This window comes from Cajanus cajan, chromosome 1 (assembly GCF_000230855.2).
Source record: "Cajanus cajan strain Asha chromosome 1, NIPB_CcT2T_4, whole genome shotgun sequence".
Taxonomy (NCBI): domain Eukaryota; kingdom Viridiplantae; phylum Streptophyta; class Magnoliopsida; order Fabales; family Fabaceae; genus Cajanus; species Cajanus cajan.
This window is the reverse complement of record NC_138517.1, coordinates 13,898,345-13,906,653: the sequence shown is the minus strand read 5'-3', so window position 1 is coordinate 13,906,653 and position 8,309 is coordinate 13,898,345.

Here is an 8,309-nt window from a genome sequence, read left to right as displayed (position 1 = left end):
TTAATAAAACAATAGCACCTTTTGATACCTTTAGAACTCCACCTTCAGCTGAATACTTGCACCCAAGAGACTCTAGGGTGCCAAGAGAAATTAGATTTCGCTTCAAGTCAGGAATAAAGCGAACATTGGAAAGAGTCTTGATAGTGCCATCATGAGTCTTGATCTGAATAGTACCTATTCCTGCAATCTTGCATTGGGTGTCATTACCCATCAAGACAACACCACTATCAACAGGTTCAAGAGTGGTGAATAAGTCCTTATAAGGACACATATGAAATGTACATCCAGAATCAAGAATCCATTCAGTTTTGCTCCTCTTATCAGAAGAGACAGATATCATAACATCACCATCAGAATCAGTTTCAACATTAGCAGCTTCAGCAGGATTTTTACCTTTTTCCTGCCTTTCTTGTTTCTTTTTCAAGATAAAGCAGTCGGAGATATCATGCCCAAATTTCTTGCAATAACGACAGGTTTTGTTGGATTTACGCCCTCTGGATTTGGATCTACTTTTCTTGTTACTGGTACTCCCTTTTTCTTGAGTTCTACCCCTAACACTTAAACCCTCACCCTTGTCCTCAAAGTGGATATCAAGATCAAACTTTTCTTTGGACAACAAATTAGATTTAACATCTTCAAAGGATAAGGTATCATTGTTGCTATACAACATAATTTCTTTAAAGTGTTTATAGGTAGAAGGTAATGAGACAATCAACAAAACAGCTTTATCTTCATCATCAATTTTAATTTCAATATTTTCCAAATCCATGATAATAGAATTAAACTCATTAAGATGAGATTGAATAGGAGTACCTTCGACCATACGAATCGTATATAGTCTTTCTTTGAGACGAAGCTTGTTTGCGAGACTTTTGGTCATATAAAGAGATTCCAATTTCAGCCACAAAGCAGCAGCGGTTGTTTCATTTGCTACTTCACGAAGAACCTCCTTGGACAAGCATAGTTGGATTGCTGAAAGCGCCTTTTCATCCAACTCGTCCCATTGCTCATCAGTCATGTTGACCGGCTTTTTGGCTTTTCCATCTAAAGCTTTCTTCAATCCATTCTGTGTAAGAACGGCTTTCATTTGGACTTTCCAAATAGAAAAACAAATCTTGCCATCAAACTTCTCAATGTCAAATTTAGTGACGGTAGACATATTGAATCTCTAATTAAACAAGTAGCTCTGATACCACTTGTTGGGTATCAGAAAGAATGAGCGGAATGCGGAAGCACCGGATCAAGTTAATTAGAGATAGAGAGAAGTAAGTAGAGAGACAAGAAAAATAAATACACACCAAGTTTACGTGGAAACTCCAAAGACGGAGAAAAAACCACGAGCGATCAAGAGCAAGATAATTCCACTATGTAGAAATAGGAGAGTACAAGAAGTTCTCTAATATCATGAGAACAAAGAGATAATCTCTCAAATATAGACTAAAAATACTCTCTTGAATCTTTCCTCTCTATGTATGATTTTTCTCAAGTGTGTAGATTGCTGAAACAATTGCAATTTGCTCCAAATGCTTGATGCCTTATATAGGCATTGAGAAGAAGCGTATGCACCCAGAATAAGGAAACCTGGAACAAAACAAGGAGCGAAAAAGAGGAAACCATGCATAGAATCATGGCCTAAAATCAAGGAAACGTGTTTTCCTTAAAACAGGAAATATGGAAGAAATTTGTGCCATAACTTTACAATAAAGTAAAAGTTGTTTTTAATTTATATATTTTAGAGTTAATGCTAAAATAAATATATAATTAGGAGACAATTTTCGTGTTAGAAGTCGATTTTGTAAAGTTGACTAAAGTTTAAACCTATTTTTTAAAATAGTATCATAATTATCTTAAATAAGCTCAAAGATCCATTAACATTTATACACATATCAAATTTAATAATTTTATATATAAAAATATTTAAGTCACATCAAATATATATAAAACTAAAATAACAATTCTCACCTTAAAAGATAATTTTATAAGGTGTATTTTTTTTATATTTATACTAAACATTTGGGACTGGTCTAACAATAACTCAATAGTCATATCGTGATGGTGAATATCCAAAATTTAAAATTATTATTCGTGAAGCACATATATAACACTAGATAAAATAATAACAATGTTCTAAAAGGAAGTGTCATAAGCACTTCAAATTTTTATAGACAATTAATTATAATTAACAATACAAATCATTATTAATTTCATAAAATATTTAATTGTCTGCTCACAAAAATCAGTAAAAACTTCCGATAAAAAATCGGTAGAAACTTTATGGTATAATCCACTACATAATATAAGTCTTAGTTGAATTAATTAATAAAACTTACACAAACACCCACATAAAATTTAATTAATTAACTTTTATTTCACTTATAAATTATGTTAATCAAGTTAACCAAAATATTAGTAGAAATACAAGTATTACACGAAGCATTCACTTAGTGTTGGTATATATACATCTCATAAATTATGAAACAAAATAAAGGTAGCTCCAGTTAATAAAGAATAGATTTATATTCCAAAAATAAAAGTTGATCCGGTTGATAAAAATTAAAAATTTATATTTCAAAAAGATGTATATTTACTTTCTATTAATATTAAGATTTTATTGATAAATAATATATATGTATATTGATAAGAATGATAAGTAAATCTATATATTTGACAGAAAATACCTGATTTGACGTGAGTATATGTAATATCTAGTATTTATATTGAATTAAAATTTTATAAATATTTAATTTATATTTTTAAAATTTATTTAAAATGTATGTAACTTCTTATTTTATTTTTAATTTATATCAAATAAAATTTAATTAATATTATTTTGTAATTATTTTATTTTAAAATTATTATTTTTTATGTTTTTTTTTTAATAATATTTAATTAATTTTTAAATGGATATGAGATAAATATGAATATATCGATATCCAACAAAGATGACAATCAGAACACAAATTTCATTTCCTCCAACTATAAAAACAAGAATAAATATAAAATACACAAACGAGAACGGGACGGGTAGAAAAAAAAAATCTACACTCACGTGGTCCATTATTATCCCTATAAAATGATAATTCTCGGAAACCTAACTCAACTTTTAAGCAGGAAAAAAGATACTTATTGTACAACATACCTTAATTTTCTTGATCCAAAATAAATGTGACTCTTTTTCTTCCCAATGTTGTTTAAATATTACATTACTAAATTCATAAACAAACTCTAGTTTACATTTTAAGTAAATTATAAATATTTTATATGAAATACTTCACTACACTTGAACAGAGTACTGACTCTGACAACGTGAGTGAAGGCCATCCATTAAATCATCATGTTGCGTACCAATTGTTACTGTAGTACTATTATTAACACGAGGGACAGCTTTTATGTAGTACTTTATTTACCACTTTGTAAATAGAGAAATCTCAACACATTCTCTAATATACTTTTTTAATAATTTTTTAATTGATCAAAATTTATTAAAATTTATAAAATTAAAAAATATTAAATAGAGTATGAAATTTACTAATTATATATATATTTTAATAATTTCTAACTAATTAAAAAAACTATTCTGACATTTTCTCATCTACATGTAAAGATTATTGAATAGAATGGTCCGGCCAAATTGAGCCACCATGTAATTTCTACTTTCAACCATTCAATTTGAATCTGCCATAATTGTTCAACTATTTGACCCCACCATCGTCCTTGCATGACTAGTGAATTTAAATATTGTGTTTACTAAGATGGATGGAATGAGTTTGGTGGAAAAGACACAACTTTAATTTTTACAACTCGATGGCGACGTTAAAGAAATTTACAATACCATGTCTACAATTGTTATATGAATCTTGTGAATATATAATAACAACTTAGTTTTATATGGATTGTTCATGTGAAATGTTTTTATACAATTATTAATCACGTAATATTGTGTAGATAATTTATAAAATATTTAACATAAATTACACTTTAGTCTCTTATAATATTTAATTTGTAATTTTATTATTTCAATTTATAATTTCATAATTTTAATATATTATTTTTATAAAATCTACAATTTTTCTTACTATTAAATGTTTATTTATTAATTATTAAAAGTACAATATTAATTATGACTTGATATTAAATAAATAATATAAAAATTAATATTTACTATATAAAAATGATAATAAGAGATGAAAATAAAATAAAAATTATAATTTAATTTAAATATTATTAAATATTAATTATTACGTTCGTCATGTGCTTGATACCAGATCTGTAATATCCCAAATTTTATTAAATAAAACAAGTTATTTTGATTTTAAATATTTATTGAGATTATTAGAAGGTTTATTATATTTTTTATTTACGTATTTTACTATTTATATATACGTATTTTACTATTCACATATACGTATTTATGTATTTATGAATAGTAAATATATTATTATTTTAATGAATAGTAAAAATAATAATATTTTAATAAAAAGTATATATGATTAGAATGCCAATCATTCGAATGAAATACGTAAGCCCTTACGTAAGTTTTCAAATAATTATATTAATATTAAATTATATTATATAATATTATGAATAGTAACTTAAGAATTGTTATAAATAAGAGACGGAGGTTTTGAAAAATGATACAATCGAAGTGGAAATTTAGAGAGAAAGATAGAGGGAGAGAGAGAAAATCCAAAAGAGGAGGTTCTGCTCAAGTTGTAACTCTTGTTTATCTAGGTAAGGGGGAGGAGAACCTTATCTTTTTAAAATTTTATATACTATTATGTATATTTATTTATGTCATTTACTTGATTATATTTATTTAGTGGGGTGCCCCTAACCTCATTATTGTTATATTTATTCAGTGAGGTGTTACTAACTTCATCTAACTCCTTAACTTTTAATTACCCTGTTTATTTATTTATGTTATTTCTATTATTTAGTGGGGTGACCCTAACCTCACTATATTTATATATTTATTCAGTGAGGTGTTCCTAACCTCATCTAACTACTTAACTTTTAATTACTATATTTATATATTTATTCAGTGAGGTGTTCTTAACCTCATCTAACTACTTAACTTTTAATTACTATGTTATTGTTATATTTATTCAGTGAGGTGTTCCTAACCTCATATAACTATTTAACTTTTAATTATTATTTGTTTATTTATTTACGTTATTATTTAGTGGGGTGTTTCTAACCTCATATATTTGTTTAACCTTTAATTACTATTACTTATTCTATGATTATTCTTATCTATAATAATTATTAATATATTCACATTTTATATTGTTTAATTATTTTATAATAATTGTCATTGTCATTTAATTAATTAGTGCTCTTAATATATTTTATTTAAATTTGTGTTATTTAATTAAAGCTTAAATAATGATTATTCTTAAATCTATTTTGAGTAAATTTTTTATGATTAATATAATTTGTTAAAATGTCTTTTACTCATTTTAAAGATAATTAATACTCTATGGCCATAGACGATAAAGTTTGAATTATTTGTAGCTGGAGGTTTAACCTTGGGGATTTAAATGAGTAAGAAATGGAGGTGGAATAATTTTTGGTTGGTGTTATAATGATGCTCATTTATCCTGACTAGTCACTACAAGTATAATTCAAATTTTATTGTATCAAGAAAATCTAATATTTAATCTGTATAAATATATATTTATATATATATATATGTTAAAATTTTATACATAAATAATTATGTTTATTCGTTCGAATTATTGTATTTATTGGATATTGTTCTTACTCCTTTCTTTTCTTTGTTCTTTTTTTTAATTAAATATATTATAAATAGATGGATCAACTTGAGATTCCAGATCATTTTGCTGTTATTGTTACTGCTGTCCTACATGGAAGGAAATTGGAATACGGAGGCTATTTGATGGATCTGTTATAACTTTACTTGTCAATCATATTATTTTAATTGTAATTTTCTTTCCGTTATGAATATGTATATTGTATTAATAGAGTAAGGAAAATGAATAATGTGTAAAATAATACGTTATTCTAAATATTTTAGAACGATATGTTATGTATTAAATTCACAAGATATTCTTTTCTTTACTTTTATTTTTATTAAATAAATATATAGATATTGTTAATGATATAATTATAAAATATTATAAAATTTTATAATTTTATATTGTATAATTTGGGTATTAGAATTAGGCGTTACATTAAATGGTATCAAAGCAACGTTCCATGTGTAACTTGGGGAAATGTGCTAACCATGTTTCTATTATTATAAACTGATCTATAAAATTACAGATGGCAGGGAGAAGGAATACCGAACTAACAGAGGCTGTACAAGCTATTAGGGACATGGCTGCCGCCTTGTTAAGGAATCAACCACCAGGAAGAACAGGAGAGTCACAAGGACTTGTAGAATTCAGAAGCAATAACCCTTCCCAATTTGATGGAGGATACAATCCTGAAAAAGCTGAATTATGGATTAAAGAAATAGAAAAAATATTTCGAGCTATGAACTGTCCTGACAACCAAAAAGTAAATTATGCAGTATTTATGTTAGTAGGAGAAGCAGAATATTGGTGGGATAGTACCAGGAGATTATTAGAAGGAGGGGGAATAATCATTACATGGGAAGTATTTAGAACCAAATTTTTTGAAAAATATTTTCCTAATGATGTTAGGAGGGCTAAAGAAATAGAATTTATGCAGTTAAAACAAGGGAATATGACAGTGGGAGAATATGCTTCTAAGTTTGAGGAATTGGGAAAATACTCTACTTTCTTTTATCACCCTGATGAGAGGATGAAGTGTATTAAATTCGAGGATGGACTTAGATCAGAATTAAGAAAGGCAGTAGGGATATTGGAAATCTCTGATTTTCCCACATTAATACACAAGTGTCGATTTTTGGAAGGTTTTGATCATAATAAGGATAATAGACCAAAATCTTTTGGCCCTCAATTTAGTAAGAAAAGGGATAATGAAAGAAAACCTTATGTTCGACCACAATGGAAACCCCAATCTTCTCAATTTGCAGGAAATTCCAGTAGGTCCATTAATAATCAAGCCAAGTGTTTTAAGTGTGGACAGGGTCATTATACTAAAGATTGTCATCTCAAAGGACCTGTTTGTTTCAAGTGTGGAAAGCCTGGTCATGTATTTTCTGAGTGTGGACAACCAAAGACGCACGTGAATATTTCCGGATCCAAACCAAGACCTTCTACAACTGGAAGAGTTTACACCATGACCGGAACTGAAGCTGCTCAAAACAACGATCTAATACAAGGTAAATGTTTCATTAAAGGCAAAACTTTAAATGTACTGTATGATTCAGGCGCAACTCATTCTTTTATCTCCAATAATTGTGTTCAATACCTCCAATTACCAATTTCTTCTTTAGAGAATAATTTGATTGTTTCAACCCCTACAAACAAATCTGTAATTGCCAATAAGGTTTGTTCAGACTGTCCTATTTTTATTGGCGATAAAAAATTTCTTGTAAATTTGATCTGCTTACCTTTATCACAATTAGATGTGATTTTAGGTATGAACTGGTTATCTTCCAACCACGTTCTTCTTAATTGTGCAGAAAAGTCTATAATATTTTCTGATCCTAAGGACCTATCGATTTCATTATCTAAACCAATAAACAAGTTTCCTTGGGGTAAAGTTCAAGGATATTTAATCTTATCCTCTATGGAAGCTAAAGAGGAAGTCAACTTGAAAGATATAGCTGTCGTTCAAAATTTTCCTGAAGTCTTTCCTAATGATATTCCTGGTTTGCCACCTGACAGAGAGATTGAATTTTCGATTGATTTAATACCTGGAACTGGACCAATTTCAATGGCACCCTATAGGATGTCACCTTCTGAATTAGTTGAGTTGAAGAAACAATTAGAGGAGTTACTTGAAAAACAATTCATACGCCCTAGTGTATCACCTTGGGGGGCTCCTGTTTTGTTAGTCAAAAAGAAAGATGGAAGCTTTAGACTGTGTGTGGACTATCGGCAATTAAATAAGTTTACCATAAAGAATAAATACCCTCTTCCTAGGATAGATGATTTGATGGATCAATTAAGAGGAGCCACTGTATTTTCTAAGATAGATCTAAGATCAGGATACCATCAAATCAAAGTGAAAGCAGAAGACATACAGAAAACTGCATTTAGAACAAGGTATGGTCATTATGAATATCAAGTAATGCCTTTTGGAGTAACCAATGCACCTGCAGTGTTCATGGATTATATGAATAGGATTTTTCGTCCGTATTTAGACCATTTTGTGGTGGTCTTTATAGATGATATCCTCATATATTCTCGAAC